The sequence below is a fragment of the Carassius gibelio genome, chromosome B10 (assembly GCF_023724105.1).
Source record: "Carassius gibelio isolate Cgi1373 ecotype wild population from Czech Republic chromosome B10, carGib1.2-hapl.c, whole genome shotgun sequence".
In the NCBI taxonomy this organism is placed as follows: Eukaryota; Metazoa; Chordata; class Actinopteri; order Cypriniformes; family Cyprinidae; genus Carassius; species Carassius gibelio.
In genome coordinates this window covers 20548526-20567628 of record NC_068405.1, presented here as the reverse complement: position 1 = coordinate 20567628, position 19103 = coordinate 20548526, and the positions used below count along the sequence as shown (strand labels likewise).

Here is a 19103-nt window from a genome sequence, read left to right as displayed (position 1 = left end):
ATTCTTCAGCTTCCTACAAAACTCAGAACTCACTCTGTTTCCGCTACATTCAATTCTTTTATCCACTCCTGTATTTTGGAGATTACTATCACCTCCTCAGATACACTCATCTTCACTCTTCAAAGAAGTAAACTGACCAACTAAGAACATAGTTTTTCAATCTATATAGCCTATCCAGTGCCGCGTTAAGACTTTGTGGGGCCCTGGGCTAAATTTTGTGCATAGCTGTATTTAGTGGGATACCCTGGGATTAACTTCAATGTTAGGATTTAGCGGCATGTCCTTTTTGGTTATGTTGGATTTTTTTGTTTTAGTTTGTTTTTTTGGGGCAGCTTAGTGGTTAGAGCTCAGGCTCGGGAGCATGCCGAGGTTTGAGGGAATCGCCAATGTAATTGGTTGTTCTTCTCAACTTGCGGTATTAGGAGCATAAGAACCCACCACTGTATGCTTGAAGATTAGGGTCTACTTAGTTATATTTATTTTTAGGGAGGGTGTGAAGTTGAATCTCCAGGGAATCTTCTTTTTTGGTGGTTTTGCAGCTAGTGAGTAAGTATTGGATTTTAAAGAGTTATTTTGTATGGAATTGTCAGAGTATAATATGACATCTACACTGTAAAAAAATTCCTGTAGAAATTACAGTAACTTACTGGCAACAGTTTGCCAGTAACTGTAAATTAAACTTACAGTAAAAATACTGTATTCAGTACTGTATTCAGTATTTACAGTACCATTTAACTTGCTGTAAATTCATTTACAATTTTTTTTACTGTAAAACACAATGTTATGTTTTTTCTCCTTTGATATATTTTAATACAATAAAATATTACTTTACACTGTGAATTGTACTGTAATTTGTTGTCCACTTTTATTATGTATTGTAAAACTGTCCAAATTACTGTATTTCAATAGGTCTCATTAGTAAAAACTGTAAAAAGAAACAAAGACTGTTTAACTTCTTTTATTGGTTTTATTGTTAAATTGTTATACTTGAAATAACATTTTAATATTCCTGCAGATTGTACTTTCAGTTTTCCAAAAACTTTCATTTCATTTATATGTAAAAGTTTCATATTAAGAGCATTTTAAAACAACAGACATGAACAGATTCAGTCATAAGAACATCTAAAAGATCTAAAACATTTACAAATTCAGAAAACTCCTGTGTAGAATGTATTTGCTCTTAGTAGCTTAAGGGTGTACTCACACTAGCCAGTTTGAACCGTGCCCGAGTGCGTTTGACCACCAAAGCGTGGTTCGTTTGACTAGTGTGAGTGCTTTAAACCGTGCCCGGGCGCGGCTCGATTAGCCGGCCCTGGCCCGCTTGGAAGAGGTGGGCCAGGGCACGGTTCAGTTGGACTCGGGCGCGGTTCGCATGCAGTGTGAGCGCTAACCGTGCAGGAGCACGGAAAAGGACGCGTTGCGTCACGGTTTTGCGACGCTCCAAAACCAACATGGCAGGGAAAGAGTCACTTTGGTCTGCGGCAGAGGTGCAAAACGCATAAAAACTAAAAACTGCAAAGTCCTTGCTGCACTTCAGCTGGCACCTCAGCTGCAAACATCCTCATACGAGCAGCACGATTACGTGAAAATTTTCGCGCCACATCTGTTTAACAACAGGCTGTGAGAGGGCTGTGGACCAAACGACACAAAATTATCCACAAAGAAAACAGAGCGATGGACTCCATTGTGTTCAGAGAGCGCCGCTCTTCCTGTTTATCCCGAAACCGTCGCACCATAATGACGTAAGCGTGCTCCGGCACGAATGCTGAAACCCTATATGTGAGTGCAGGCCAGAGGGGGAGTGGGGAGGGGAGACAATCGTACTCGGGCCCGGTTCATGGCAACCGTGCCTAGTGTGAGTACACACTAATAGTTTTGCCAGCTGAAATCCAGAAACTCCTTAAAGGGATAGTTCACCCAAAAATCTAAATTATGTCATTAATAACTCACCCTCATGTCGTTCCAAACCCGTGAGACCTCCTTTCATCTTCGGAACACAGTTTAAGATATTTTAGATTTAGTCTGAGAGCTCTCAGTCCCTCCATTGAAACTGTGTACGTTATACTGTCCATGTCCAGAAAGGTAAGAAAAACATAATCAAAGTAGTCCATGTGACATCAGAGGGTCAGTTAGAATTTTTTGAAGCATGGAAAATACATTTTGGAATAGCAAAAACTACGACTTTATTCAGCATTGTCTTCTCTTCCGTGTCTGTTGTGAGAGAGTTCAAAACAAAGCAGTTTGTCATATCCGGTTCACGAACGAATCACTCGATGTAACCGGATCTTCTTGAACCAGTTCACCAAATCAAACTGAATCGTTTTAAACTGTTCGCGTCTCCAATACGCATTAATCCACAAATGACTTAAGCTGTTAACTTTTTACATTTTCTTCAATTGGTTTATTGAATCGAACTGTCCGAAAGAACTACTGGTGATCCGAAAACCAATGCAACCAGTGAACAGATAACAGATAATGACTCATGAACGAGTCATTATCTGGCTCGGCTCGGTGTTCATCTTCAGTTGTCTCTTCACAGCAGTTCAGTCAGTGTACTGTTTGAGTAAATGAATTACACCGGGATATTAGTTTGTTTAAACTCAGAGGGACTGTCAGCCACATTAAAAAAGTTAACAGCTTAAGTCATTTGTGGATTAATGTGTATTAGAGATGCGAACCGTTTAAAATGATTCAGTTCGATTTGGTGAACTGGTTCAAAAAGATCCGGTTACATCGAATAATTCGTTAGTGAACCTGGATATCACAAACTGCTTTGTTTTGAACTGTCCCTTTAATGAAGGAGGATACATGAGGGTTCAGGCCAGAGTTCTTCCTTTGCACCATCTTCCCACTTCTTTTGATGACCTGGAACTTTGAGGACCACTTGCTGTTGTCAGGGTTAACATTTAACCTTTAACATAACAGAAAAAAAAAGTTAGATAATTTGATGTGAAAATAGTCAAACAAAACAACCAAATACGCACAACACAACCAAATACAGAAATGCACTGCAAATGGCACAGAACACAACGGAAATATTTCCAGGGGACCCAATAAGTGACGAACCCGGATGGGGCATGTTTAGTGCTCAATGTCTACTTTTTTTTTCTTGCAAAACATACAGAGATTACATGTTTATGACATACAACTTTGTATACAATGTACAAAACGTAAAAAGATAAAAAATTTTTTTTTTTTTTGTTAAACCAAAGATATAATATATTTAAAGTAAAAGTAGGAATATTTGTACACACCTTTGCATCTGACTGGTTCTTTTCGCATCTGTGTGTCTTATTCTTTTCTTTTTCCAAGCGGGAAATAAAACTTTTCTGTGATTGGTCAGGTTTCGCGCTCATTTTTTTTTACATTTTTTTTACTTTATTTAGATTTATAGTAAATTAAAAATACTGTATTTTAGTGTCACCAAGGGGATATTTCCCAAAATGTTACTTTAAAATACAGTAATATGCTGTATAACTGTCCTACAGTAAAATACAGTTCATTTTACAGTTAAATACTGTTAAATTTACAGACATTTCTAACAGTCTGGAGAAGAACTAATTATTTTTGTTGTTCAAATGACAGTGCTACCAAAGACCGGTGACCGGTGAATCTACTGACTCTGGAACAGATGTAATTTGTCTAATATTCTCTTTTAGTTTTTTATTACTAGTAAAAAGGCTAACGCCATAATGCGCTGCGACTTCAATCAATTGATCTTTCGTTAATAAATGAAAAATCTGCTCAGACGGATTTTTTTTAATTCACTAACATTGATATATTGATATAAGATGGAGTTGAAGATGGAAATAGAGAAAAGAAAATTAGAACAGGAGACTGTATTGGCGCAGCAGGTTTTAGGAAGAAGTAAATTAGATTTGGAACAACAGCAGCTTGACCTTATGAAAGAGGGTAAGATAGATGTTCCGTGACTGTTATCTATATGAAATTGTGGGAAGTGACTCTCTTTCTACAAACTTTAATGTAGCGGCAAATTTACAATTGATTCCTTTATTCAATGAGGAAGATGTGGATACTTTTTTGTGTTGTTTGAATGGGTTGCTGATAAACAAAAATGGACTGAAACTGAACGCACCTTAATGCTGCTATGTGTTCTGACTGGAAAGGCGAAAAGAGTTTATTCTGCTTTGAGCAGGGTTAAGGTTAAAAGTGTGGTTCTTAAGGCATATGAAATGGTTCCAGAGGCATATTGCCAGAAGTTTCATGGGATAAGAAAACGTTTCAGTCAAACACTCGTAGAGTTGGTGCATGAGTTAGAATTGTGTTTTACGCATTTGTGTACTGTTTCAGCTGTTGAATAATTTGAGGATCTAGTCAGTTTACTCATTTTAAAGCAGTTTATGGTGTCTAATGCAGCCAAAGCAGCCGTTTTAGCTGATAAATATGAGTTAATTCATAAATCCTGTTTTGATGTTGGTCGATTTGAAAATGAATATACCGGTAAGAATGTTCCGTCGATTTATTCTGCAAATATGTCTATCACCCCAATTTACGTAAACATGATTGGCAGGTAAAACTGATATGCCTCTAATATGTAACTATTGTCTCGTTCATGGTCACTGGAAAAAAGATTGCCCGGTACTTAAAGCAAAAGATCGCAATCGCTATTTGTCCAACCCTACAGTGCTGGCTGCCACAGTTCCCATGACCGGTGGTTTGGAGCCGCCTTGCTGTGCAAGCCCATCTGGAGCCCATCTATGCAAATTCATTTTTTTCACCTTTTGTTTCTGATGGTTTTGTATCTCTTCCACAGGGTGAGAAAGTTCTGACAAGGAAGTGACTAAAACTATAATTCATCGACTGGCCGCTTGAGGCTGGCTGCAAAAAAGCGAGTAAATCCCATAGACCCCCCCCCCATGTTAAAATGCCCAACTTTACAGCAGAATTTTTTTTTTACAGCCTAGTTCAAAAAATTATTTTGGTCTATAAAGCTCATTTTGCCCTTCATGACAACTGTTGGGGGGTGGAATTTTTTTTAACTCATCCGTTTAAATTATATTAAGCCTTAAATTTCTGCATAAGTAAGGGCATGGCCACTTGAGTGACTGGTGGATTGCCGCTGCTGACACTGCCGTCGAGCTAGGTGGGCGTGGCTTTGCCCATTTTCGATTTCCCGGGAGTAGGCCAGTGGTTCCCAACCTTTTTAACTCGCGGCCCACACAACCAAACACATATGTTTGCGAGGCCCACTGCAAAAAAATTAACTGACCCCACTATTATTAAGTTAATAATTTAGTACTCAGAAGCTAGATTGTTAACTGTTTTAGCACAAACATATATGCTAAATGCATTCAGGATGAATTTGAAACATATTTCCAAAAGAAAACCAATTAGAGCTTTATGAAAAAGTTGCAACATCTCTAGAACAGACATACGTCAAAACAATCACTACAGTAAAGGTGTAACAAAATTTATAGACTTATGGCACAAATAAATAAATTCCGTGTCCAGGGACTTTTTTTGCCATGCATTGTTCATAGAGCTCATTTATTGTAGCGGTGCCTCAGGTGTTGAAATAGATTTGTTATACATTATACAGGTTCACACATACTCCGTTTGCAGTGTTTATACAGTATGAGTGAGTGGTGCAGAAGCAGCAGTGAGTTATTGTAACGCGAAAGCACATTAAAATAATGCACGAGCGCGAATCTCTCTGTTCGCATGCAGATTTCCTTTGCTCTTTTACAAAACCAGACGTGTTTGCTCAGATACACGCTGCTCTCGTTTTTATCTCTAGCCTTTTACCGCGTGCAGTGTGAACACTCTGATCCGTCAACATGGGCTCGGAAAAAAAGGCGCATCACAGACAGTGTGTGAACCTGGAGTTAGGCATATGCCCAGTCTGTTCTGTTCTCACGCTAGGCGCGTTGCATTCTGATTGGATCGGATCGTGCACGTTCAAATCGTTATTTAATGGTGATTTAGATTAATCACACAGCCATAGAAAGGACTGGAAATGAACAGAAAATAACTCTGGCTGGCACCGCTCAGCAAAATGGGAAAACATCCAGGCAGAGCTCGGCAGTGGGTAGACAGTCAGCGGAGCAAACATTCAGAAGGGAACATGCTGAAAGCCATTTATGCATGTTTGAATTTGTTATTCTGTAGCATATGCAGCAAAAATATCTAAGATAAATTGGTGGTTTATTCTTAAACCAATCAGCGAGCTCAAATAGTGGAAGCATAGTGATAGTTTAGTATTTATGTTTTGTTATTTAATTATATGTATGGAATGATGTTATGTTATGACTTAGACATTTTTACATATATTAACAATATTATTATTTATTTTAAAAGTAATTGGCGGCCCATCTGCAATAACACCCGCGGCCCACAGGTTGAAAACCATTGATGTAGGCAATTACTCAGTTTAATATTTTACTAATTTGCTGAACTCAATTGCCGTACACTATAGGGATTAGTGAATGAGTGAATGATTTAACAAATGAGCGATTTCGGACACAGCTATATGGTGTTCATTTTACTTGTGCGGCTCTTAAAATGGGTCATAACTTGCCTTAAATGTATTTTAAAAAATTCTGCAAATACCCTATAAATAGTTGCTTCATATTTGTTGATATCTGTGTATTAACAATATTTGTGACATTTACACTCCTATTTGATTTTCTATATTAAAAAAGTTCTTTATTAATTGGGCTAGTTAAATCTCAAGAATACCTGCCCGAAGGGCTACCAGGGATTTTGAAATTTTGCAAGCACTACTGGATGTTGTGCTTAAGATCAATAATCACATCTCTACATTCGAGTGATTTGCAGAAATCCCACTCGCTGTGAAACGGTAGAGACCAGGCGGCAGAGGATTCAGCATGGTCCTAAAGCTTCCTGTAAGGGCTACGTTTGCAATTCAAACAATGATTTGTAAAATAATGATTCATTTGGTATTTGTATGGTCTAGTTGGTCATAGGGTGTATGCCTGCAAATACGGGACGAACTGTGTTCTGTATAGCTTTCATAAGGAATGCTTCTCTGATTGGCAGGCAACCTTATTTAAGATGCAAAAGAGCATTGTATATATTTAATTAAGGTCAAATTCTTTATTTTCTTCAGTGTAGCTGATGGACATCAGTGATTTTAGACTAGCAGTGTAATCTTGTTTACCAGTTCTATTGATCAATGTTACATACAACTAACAAATCTGTATGCTGTCGTACCTGTTATGCTTTACATTTTATTTAATCAACCTTTTATATGTCTTTAATGTATGGAATACATCAGACATGATGGATAGAACAGTATTTGTTTCTTATATTAGTTGCATTGTTGTATCATCAATTTCATATTGTCATCTGGATGTTAAGGGTAAATATGTATAAGAATGTTATATTTTATTTCTGGACTTAATATGTCTACATTCTGAAAATCTTTTTGGGTTTGTAAAGAGCATGAGATTTGAGTGTCACTGTAAATATACACTGTACAAACTGATGGAAGCCATCTTTATTATACTTCTTTCCAGGGGTACTACAAAAAACACAAAAAGTACTAGTAATACAAAGTTTGACAACTTTCAGCAGGATGCATTTAATGTTCATGGGAAAGATGAGTTTTAAGCTCTTTTTGAATATAATCAGGGATTTGTTGGGAATGGGGTTGAGAAGATCATGCCCCCAGCAGGGGACATTGAACGAAAATGTTTGAAATCTGATATCTCTGACCTTTCTGTATAGAAAGTAGACTGATAAAATTGAGGTGAAGAAGGAAGGTACAGAGTTGATGGCCATTCTGTATGCAAGCATCAATGTCTTGAACTTGATATGAGCTGTAAATGGTAGTCATTACAGAGGCTGGTAGTCATTACATGGGCTCAATGTAGATTAGTCGTGCTGCTATGTTCAGTATTAGTTGTAGGAGTTTGAGTGCACATGATTTTTACAAATTTCAGAAAAAAAAGGTTTATTAAACATTATCTGACAGCCTCAGTAATGTTTCATAATCATTTTTCCCCCTATACAATGTAAGTGAAGTTTAAAAATGACATACAGGTTTGGAACAACTCAAAGCAAGGCAAGGCAAGTTTATTTATATAGCACATTTCGTACACAATGGTAATTCAAAGTGCTTTACATAAAAGAAATTAAAATAATAATGAAGAAAAATAACAAGAATAAAACAAGGAATTTTAAAACTTTTAAAATTATTAAAAAATATACTTATTTAAAATGAATTTAAAACAGTTAGAAAATGATTTTAAATAAAATAATAAAAAAGCAGTGAAAATGTAGTGCAATCAGTTCGGACATTGCACAGTGCTCATTCAATAAATGCACATCTAAACAGATGGATTTTGAGTCTAGATTTAAATGTGACTAGTGTTTTAGCACATCTGATCTCTTCTGGAAGCTGACTCCAACTGCGGGCGGCATAGTAACTAAAGGCAGACTCCCCTTGTTTTGTGTGAACCCTTGGTATTTCTAACTGACTCGATCCTAATGATCTGAGTGGTCTGTTAGGCTTATATTCAGTGAGCATATCTGAAATATATTTCGGTCCAAGGTCATTTAGTGACTTATATACGAGTAAAAGTACTTTAAAATCAATCCTAAATGTAACTGGAAGCCAGTGTAAGGACCTGAGGACTGGTGTGATATGCTCAGATTTTCTGGTTCTAGTAAGAATCCTGGCAGCAGCGTTCTGGATGAGCTGCAGCTGTCTAATTGTCTTTTTGGGAAGGCCGGTGAGGAGCCCATTACAATAGTCCACCCTGCTGGTGATAAAGGCATGAACAAGTTTCTCCAAGTCTTGGCTGGAAACAAAACATCTAATTCTTGCAATGTTTTTTAAATGATAGTATGCTGATTTAGTTACTGCTTTGACATGACTACTGAAACTAAGGTCTGTCTCCAGAATCACACCAAGATTCCTGACTTGATTTTTAGTTGTTTGACCCCTAGAGTCAAGGTATTCATTCACCTTGAACACTTCATCTTTGTTTCCAAATACAATGACTTCAGTTTTTTTCTTGCTTAACTGAAGAAAGTTCTGGCACATCCAACTATTAATTTCATTTATGCATTGGCAGAGGGAGTCAATGGGACTGTAGTCATTTGGAGATAAGGCTAGGTAAATCTGGGTATCATCAGCATAGCTGTGATAGGCAATTTGGTTCTTTCTCATTATTTGACTTAGTGGCAGCATATACAAGCTAAACAAGAGCGGTGCAAGAATTGACCCTTGTGGGACTCCGCATGTCATGGATGTCCACTTAGACTTATGCTCTCCTATACTCACATAATAGCCTCTCCCTTCTAAGTATGACCTGAACCATTTGAGTACCATCCCAGAAAGCCCGACCCAGTTTTCCAGTCTCTCTAGTAGTATGTTATGATCAACAGTGTCAAACGAGGGTAAGTAAATGAAATCATTTTTTTCTTTTAAGTTTGTTTTAACTTCCCTTTAATATTTAGTTATTGTTGATTATTTTATGTGTAATTCCTATATCTGAGCATGTGATGCATTTCCCATGCTGTAATTTTTGGGGATTGATCTCAGAGGGTGTCTAAGTAAAAGCATAGAATTAAACAAATAAATCTCCACTGTAAATCATTAATGACAATCACTAAAAATGTCCATCAGAGAGGATGCTGGCTGAAAAATTCTAAGAGTTAGAATATTTTTGACTGATATTTTAAACCAGTGGTAAAATAAAGCATAAACAATAGGATTCAGACCTGAGTTTATATAGATGGTCCATGTAAGAAATGTCAGTGCAGTGGAGGAGACTGTTTTTGTTAGACAACCAATGAAGAATGGAATCCAGCAAAGAAGATAAGCTGTCACAATGATTCCTAATGTCAGAGCAGCTTTGCTCTCAGATTTCCTCCTCACTGAAATGTCTATTACACATTTCAAACCCTTCATTTGAGAGTTAATAACTTTGACTTGCCTTTGCACAACATAAAATATCCTCAAATATGCAGTGATGATCACAGTACAAGGAAATAAAAGAGAAACTATTAATTCAACGAATCTCCAAGCAGGTGTTATCAAAACAATACACTGGCCATAACAGAGTGCTGTGTCTGACATATTAAAATATCCGTTACTTATTACAAACCAAACAACGTACACTGAACAGCAAAACCAGCAGAGACAGATGCTTATTAAGGTTTTAGTTGTAGTCATTTTCTGTGGATACAGTAAAGGGTGACACACAGCCATATAGCGATCCACAGCAATTAATACCAAATTACTAAGAGATGTAATATGGAGCAACCTAACGATGATCACAAACAGTCCACAGTAAGTGTCTCCGAAGTACCAGCATGTCTCAATTTGCTTTATTCCCTCTATGGGTATCAAAAAAAGTCCAACAAGCATGTCATCCACAGCCAGAGAGAGAATGATTAGGTTGGTTGGAGTGTGAAGCTTCTTGAAATGAGAGATGGAGATGATCACCAGCAGGTTCAGAAACACTGTCCAGGCTGACAACAATAATACAAGCATATAGGTGATATCATGTTCAAAACTGGAGCGTTTTCCCTTTATGCATGATGAGTTGATGGCAGGAAAGCAGTACTGAGTCTCATGATTGTCTGTCTCATTAGCCATGAGTGAGTCTCCTCCTGTTAGAAGTTTGTTCTGCTCTCCTTACTGTGCTTTCATTTATAGTGCCTAGGTCACACTGACCAACCCATCTAACGCCCACTCTGATTGTGAGTAATTATATTATAATAAAAATCATCTCTCTCCATCTCTAGGCTATTTATCCTGTAGTGTAAAAAAAAAAAGAAAAGCTAAGTAAAGTCAAACAGAGTTGTGGAACCACAAACAGTTAATTTGTAAATTGTATGACTGCTCTTCCTTACAGAAACTGGAAACTGGCCACAAGATTCATCAACATCAACAACCAGATGTGGAATCTTCAATGGGACTATGAAATGATGATGAAAAAAAGATGGCACCATTGTGGTTTTTTGCTTGCCGCCGCTCCTGTCCTCTGCTGTCTTTCCTATATGTTTTGGTGCTATCTATGTGTGTGGGTGTTCAAGGAATCTTAATTCCCTATGATCGCCAAACTCTTCTTGATATACAATCCACTGTCATGGATATGTGTGCTCGAAATCTGAAATTCTTCTACACCTGTTTTTTTTTTTCAGCATTCCCGAAGGCCGCTTGCCACGTCAGCTGTTCATTTCATTTGAAAAAATGCCATAGAAAGCGTGGAAAACAAGCTGGCATTTTGGTCAGGATTAAAAGATCCTTGCACACATCTACGTCTTGCTCGTTGGGTCTGCGTGGAGTCAATGGGTGGAATAATAACCTCTATCTTCAACGCACTACAACCCCCCATTACACCTGTCTACTGCCCATCTTACCAGATGTGGCTACATCTGTGTGCACTACAGCGCAGACGAGGATCATCAAAAGAGGCGCTAATCTACGTAATCTCCGGTCACTGGATTATACGAAGCCATCGATCATATCCCCTGAAGAAATAACTCATGTTACAAAACTGGCTATGGTAAACTTGAGATCACTTCATAATAAAACTTTCATCTTAAACTACTTTAAGTCTCAAGACCTGGATTGTTTGTTTATAACGGAGACCTGGATTCGCAGCGGTGAGTTGGATCCTTTAATTGAAATTTCTCCAAATGACTGTCAGTTTTTTAGTTCGCCTAGGACTATGGGCGAGGTGGAGGTTTGGCGTTGGTTTTTTAAAAACACTTTTAAGTGCCGATTGCTGCCAACGGATCATTATAATACCTTTCAAGTTCAGCTACTCCAGTTACAGTTGCCTTGTCCAGTACTTTGTGCTCTAATTTACAGGCCACCAAGCTACAATAAGGATTTTATTCAGGACTTTTCTCAAACATTGTGCCTACTACAAACAGTATTATTATTCTCTGATTTTAATATTCATGTCTGTTACCCCTCCAAGCCAATGGTCAGGGACTTCATCCGGCTCATAATTTAATCTTTTAATTGTACAAAGCATATCTTGGGCGCAACTCATGACCATGGCCACACACTGGATCTGATCTTATCATTTGGCATTTCTGTGCATAATTGTTACAGTTATGGGTGTATGCTAGTGTAAGAATAAAGCGCTCGAGGAGGGTCTTGAACAAATGAGGAGTTTACTCAACATCGAAGGAAATAACAGACAATATACTACACTTTAACATCACTACATCACAATAATCACGGACGAAGAACTAAACAGACAGGGTATTTAAGCACACAGAAGGTAATGAGGGAACTGGAGACAGGTGGGGATCAATCAATTAACAAAACAAGAAAAGGAAGAGGACCAAATAAGGGAACAGAAATCCAAGAACGTAACAATAATGTTGATATTTCAGATTTTTGTGTATCTGACCATAAGCCTATGCTTTTTAATATCACAATGTCTGGTCCAGTTCAGAAATCATTTCATCACTGTCTGTTTCTCATGTTGTCACCTCAGATACAGCCAGTCTTCTTTTTCTGAAAGTGTTTTAAAACCTCCTGACTCAGATCTTGGAATAGAAGAGATGATAATGCTTTTTAATGATGACTGCTATTGTATCTTAGATTCTGTTGCTCCTTTTAAAGTTTCAAAACCCAAATCAGAACACTGGATAAACAACAATATACAAGCTCTCAGACAGGAATGTAGGAAAACAGAGCGCAAATGGATGAAAGACAAACTGCAATCTCCTATGAACTCTTGAAAAATGCTCTTTCTGCTTACCAGCAGTCTGTAAAAAAATGCAAAAATTAAATATCGCTCAGAATTAATATCTAAAAATTCACACAATCCAAAAATTCTGTTTAATACGTAAACACAATTTTTTCTCCTACTAACACTTCTGGTCTGGACAATAGCCTACTCCAGAGACCTGTGCAGCATTCCTAAATTATTTTATGGGAAAGGTGGACGCCATACTGTTACTATGTGCAGTCATGACTAGGGATGGGTACCGTAACCCGGTATTAAACTGGCCCCGGGGCTAAATTATGAAAGACCGTAGTATCAGTAACGGTACCGATAAGATCTGACGGTACCGGTTCTGCTCTCGGTACTGGAGGGGGAAAAATTAATGTACAATGTATTTTTGCTTAATAATGTTATCGTGCACATTTTATCTCACCAAACATTTCAAATGTTATATCATATTAAGACTTTTCTCAGTGAGATCTGCGAGATCGCTCATGCACGCCGCGGAGGCTGTCTGTCAGTCACACACACACACACACACACACACACACCACAATGAGTGCGGCACACGCACAGACATAACAGTATGAAAACTCCCGCTTAGTAATAAAGAGTGACAATGGCGAAGAGATTTGCTTAATGATGTTATCGTAAAAAATTTTTCTTACAAAACATTTCTAATTTGTGATATTATTAAGACATTTGTCTGTGAGATCTAAGAGATTTCTCATGCGCACCGTGGAGGCTGTCTGTCAGTCACACCCACACACAACAAGAATGAGTGCAGCGCACAACTCTCACGAATGGGCTGTTCACATATCGCGTCTTTTGCGTGCTCAAGTTATTTATTTCAAATATAGGTGCGCGGTATGTAGCGACGCGCACGCGGTCCGTCAAACTAGTTTTTTCCAGGCGCGTCGGTACCGCATCGAGTTAAAAACATCTCAACTTTTCAGAATGCCGCAAGCGCACCACAGGTCATGTAACTTCCTCACCTTTTCCATAACAACGTTGAAAGCTCAGCCAAGATGAAGTAACAGCTGATAGCTGTATGTGGATTTTTTTATTAATTTAGTAGCAGTGCACTGCAACCAGTTTTTAGTGCTGCAAATCCATTCATCCATTGCTGAAATTTCTGCGTCTTCATGGAGAGAGCAGGTCATGGTTGCTTAGCAATGGCAGACTCCTCAGGAGAGCAAGTACCCAAAGGCTTTAGGGAAAAAAATCAGAAAGCGGCGCGCTTAGCGTTTTTCACACGTTTTTAGACGCGATCATGCAAACGGCCCCTTACAGTACGAAAACCTATACTATCAGCCCTAGTGTATTGGCTATTATAAACAGATCCTTAGACAGTGGCTGTGTTCCTATATGCCTCAAACAAGCAGTGATCACACCTCTTCTTAAGAAGCCAAATTTAGAGACAATCTTACAAATTTCAACCCCATTTGTAAGTTGCCATTCTTGTCTAAAATTTTTGAGAAAATAGTTTTTAATCAGTTATCTTTATTTATCTATCAAAACAATATTTTAGATAAATTTCAGTCTGGTTTGAGAGTTCATCATAGCACCGAGTCTGCACTGCTGAAGGTGTCAAATGATCTACTCCTTGCTTTTGGACAGATGTTACCCTTATTAATTGTCTAAGGGCTGAAGTTGGCATTAGGGGCATGGCACTGGATTGGTTCTCATCATACCTCTCCGATAGATCAGTTAAGGTGATGATTGGACACTTGTCCTCTCCTTCCGCACCGCTCACTTATGGTGTACCTCAGGGGTCCCTTTTGGGCCCTATCTTATTTTGTCTGTATATGCTCCCCATGGGTTCAATCATGAGGAAATATAATATTTCATATCATTGTTATGCGGACGATATTCAGATCTACATTCCTCTTAATTCTGATCACTCTGATTCTGATCTTTTTAATTGCTTTGAAGATGTTAAGGGCTGGACTGGCAGAAACTTTCTACAACTAAATGATAGCAAAACTGAGATTGTTGTCTTTGGACCCCCAGGTGCTGTCTCGGATATCAATATCAATCTAGATCATATGTCATCAAACATTATTCCTTTTGCTAAAACATTAGGTGTAATTTTTGACACTGATCTTAATTTTGAAAAACAGAAACAGCTTTTTTCAACTAAGGCAAATAGCCAAATTAAAATATATGCTTTTGTTTAAGGATTTAGAGATAGTTACCCATGCTTTCATCACTTCTAGACTTGATTATTGCAATGCGCTTTATATGGGTCTCAAGCAATCATCGTTAAATCGCTTACAATTGGTCCAGAACGCAGCCGCAAGGTTGCTGACTGGTACTAAGAGGAGAGAAAGCATTTCTCCTGTCCTAGCATCTCTTCAGTGGTTACCAGTCCAACGTAGGATCCATTTTAAGATTTTATTATTTGGGTATAAAGCACTAAATGATTTAGCCCCATCATACTTGTCCAAACTTCTCAGCTATCAGCAATCCGCTCGCTCCCTCAGATCCTCTGATAAACTCTTGTTTCATATACCTCACTCCCGCTTGAAATTTTAGGGGGATCTGGGTTTTTCTGTGGCCGGTCCTAGACGTTGGAACAGCTTACCTCTAGACATTACATCTGCGGCTACCCTTCCTGTTTTTAAATCCCGCCTGAAAACTTACCTGTACTCCTTGTCATTTGGATGAAATGTATGTCTGTGTTTGTTAATGTGTTTTTGTATTTATTGTGTTTTAATCTCTTAAATCCTTATATTTACTTCATTTGTATATGTACAGCACTTTGGCATACACTAGTTGTTTTAAATGTGCTATATAAATAAACAGACCTTGACCTTGACTATCTGAACCCTTGGCCGCTGGTCATCTCGAGCATACCATGCCTTCATCTGCAACAATATCAAGTTCTCCGTCAAGCCCAAGCTTACCTCAGCTCTTCCCAACTTGGGGGGCCCTAATCGTCTGGCCTAAATATACAAACGAGTCTCTCTGGGCCATCAATTCCAGATGCCCAGATCAACCTGACCAATTTATCCCTTTACCTTTTCATCCTCTTCCAACTTATCCTTAACATTTTGGTCAATAAACTATTATTTTACATATTTGGTTGAAGTGTGGTCATTGCTTGTGAAGCTGTATTTAGTTAAGGTCAAATTATTATTTTTTTCTTCAGTGTAGCTGATAAACATCAGTGATTTTAGACTAGAAAGTGTAATCTTGTTTACCAGTTCTATTGATAAATGTTACAATTGTATTGCAACTAACAAATCTGTATGCTGTCGCACATTTTATGCTTTACATTTGTTTTAAACAATCTTGTATGTGTCTTTATTGTATGGAATACATCAGAAACAATTAATTGAACAGTATTTGTTTCATATATTAGCTGCATTGTTATATCATCAATTTCATATTGTCATCAGGTTGTTAAGGTTAAATATTTATTAGAATGTTACATGTATATATTATTTCTGGACTTAATATGTCCACATTCTGAAAATCTTTTCTGTTTGTAAAGAGCATGAGATTTGAGTGTCACTGTAAATATACACTGTACAAACTGATGGAAGCCATCGCAGCATCACGCTTCTTTAACTTTATTATACTTCTTTCCAGGGGTACTACAAAAACATAAGAAGTGCTAGTAATACAAAGTTTGACAACTTTCAGCAGGATGCAGTTAAATGTTCATGGAAAAGATGAGTTTTAAGCTCTTTTTGAATATAATCAGGGATTTGTTGGTAATGGGGTTGAGAACGTCATGCCACCTGCAGGGTACAGTGAACAAAAATGTTTGAAATCTGATCTCTATGATCTTTCTTTATAGAAAGTAGACTGATAAGATTGAAGTGAAGAACGAAGGTGCAGAGTTGATGGCCATTCTGTATGCAAGCATCAATGTCTTGAACTTGATGTGAGCTGTAACTGGTAGCCATTACAGAGGTGTGACATGAGCTCAATGTAGATTAGTCGTGCTGCTATGTTCAGTATTAGTTGTAGGAGTTTGAGTGCACATGATATTTACAAATTTCAGAGAAAAAAAAGGTTTATTAGACATTATCTGACTGCCTTAGTAATGTTTCATAATCGTTTATTTTCCCCCCCTATACAATTTAAGTAAAAGGTGACAGAGACTGTGACTTGATGTTTAAAAATGACTTACAGGTTTCGAACAACACAAGGGTAAGTAAATTAAATAAATTTTTTAAAAGTTTATTTTAACTTCCTTTTAATATTTAGTTATTGTTGATTATTTTATGTGTAATTCCTATATCCGAGCATGTGAATAAATTTCCCATTCTGTAGTTTTTGGACATTGATCTCAGAGGGTGTCTAGGTAAAAACATAAAATTAAACAAATAAATCTCCACTGTAAATCATTAATGACAATCACTAAAAATGTCCATCAGAGAGGATGCTGGCTGAAAAATTCTAAGAGTTAGAATGTTTTTAACTGATATTTTAAACCAGTGGTAAAATAAAGCATAGACAATAGGATTCAGACCTGAGTTTATAAAGAAGGTCCATGTAAGAACTGTCAGTGTAGTGAAGGAGACTTTTTTTGTTAGAGAACAGATGAAGAACGGAATCCAGCAAAGAAGATAAGCTGTCACAATGATTCCTAATGTCAGAGCAGCTTTGCTCTCAGATTTCCTCCTCACTGAAATGTCTATTACACATTTTACACCATTCATTTGAGAGTTAATAACTTTGACTTGCTTTTGCACAACATAAAATATCCTCAAATATGCAGTGATGATCACAGTACAAGGAAATAAAAGAGAAACTATTAAATCAATGATTTTCCAAGCAGGTGTCATCAAAACAATACACTGGCCGTAACACAGTATTGTGTCTGAAATATTAAAATATCTGTTACTTATTACAAACCAAATAACGTACACTGAACAGCAAAACCAGCAGAGACAGATGCTTATTAAGGTTTTAGTTGTAGTCATTTTCTGTGGGTACAGTAAAGGGTGACACACAGCCATATAGCGATCCACTGCAATTAATACCAAATTACTAACGGATATAACAAGGAGCAACCTAACGATGATCACATACAGTCCACAATAAGTGTCTCCGAAGTACCAGCATGTTTCAATTTGTTTGATTCCCTCTATGGGTATCACAAAAAGTCCAACAAGCATGTCGGCCACAGCCAGAGAGAGAATGATCAGGTTTGTTGGAGTGTGAAGCTTCTTGAAATGAGAGATGGAGATGATCACCAGCAGGTTCAAAAACACTGTCCAGGCTGACAGCAATAATACAAACATATAGGTGATATTACGTTCAAAACTGGAGCGTTTTCCCTTGATGCATGATGAGTTGATGGCAGGAAAGCAGTATTGAGTCTCATGATTCTCTGTCTCAGTAGCCATGATTGAGCCTCCTCCTGTTGGGAGTTTGTTCTGCTCTCCTTACTGTGCTTTCATTTATAGTGTCTAGGTCACACTGAGCAACCAATCTAACGCCCACTCTGATGCTGAATAATTATATAATACTTTTATTTCCCCAACTTTTGATATGATGGATGCACAATCTAAGATTTATTCCTTTTTTAAATATAATATTGTAAATGAGAATAAAATTTATTATTTTAAGCATCAAATAAATGCTTTACAATTATTAGTAACTTTATTTAAAATCACCTCTATCCATGTCTAGGCTATTTATGCGGTAGTGTAACAAAAATTATGCAAAGTAAAGTCAAACAGTGTTTGTGTTTTGTTAATAACACTGTTTACACTCACCACTCCTCTTGCCTGCACAATAGGTTAAAGTATTTACAGTAAGTGTACCAAATTCTAAACCTTCTCATTTATTAGTTATACATCACTTGAAATATGCCAAAAGGGTAGTTATCAAGACTGGTGTTGTTTGGAATTGGTAAAATGTTGGCAAAATATATAATTAGAACATCATCTTGTCTTAATTATGAATACACTGTTTACTGTGTGTTTAACAGCCTACCTAAGCAGTGGTCTTTCAACCATTATGAGTATCTTAAGTGATGTGGAACACTGCAGCTCTGCCACATAGGCAAATAGTGACACTCATTTATAGAGCAAAGAAGATCCAATTTATATCAATCACTGTATTAGTATACTCAAGCCACATCCATTGCTACAGGGATCTTTTAAATTCACTCTTGTGTATTTATCATTCTTTTTGTTAACTCTAGCTGCATTTACATTCCCACCTTCAGGCTCAGCTTTATCTTAGATGATTGACGTCAGTTATTCTTGGCTACTCAGGGCACCAGACTGCAAATAAAATGTATTTGGAAACAAAAATATTAATTTGCGAGTGAGGTTTTGGTTGATATTGCCACTGGTGACTATATAATGTTGTTATCATTTTAAAAATGTGCATGTAATGCCATTTTTCCTGATTGTTTTTCATTGTCTGTTTCATATAAAAGCAGTGTCT

General features: G+C 37.4%; 2 pseudogenes; both read right to left on the bottom strand.

Moving 5' to 3' along the window:
• Positions 1 to 9586: 9586 nt before the first annotated feature.
• On the bottom strand, positions 9587 to 10645 carry LOC127966123 (trace amine-associated receptor 13c-like; annotated as a pseudogene).
• A 6302-nt stretch (positions 10646 to 16947) lies between these two features.
• LOC127966250 (trace amine-associated receptor 13c-like) lies at positions 16948 to 18106 on the bottom strand (annotated as a pseudogene).
• Between the last annotated feature and the right edge of the window lie 997 nt (positions 18107 to 19103).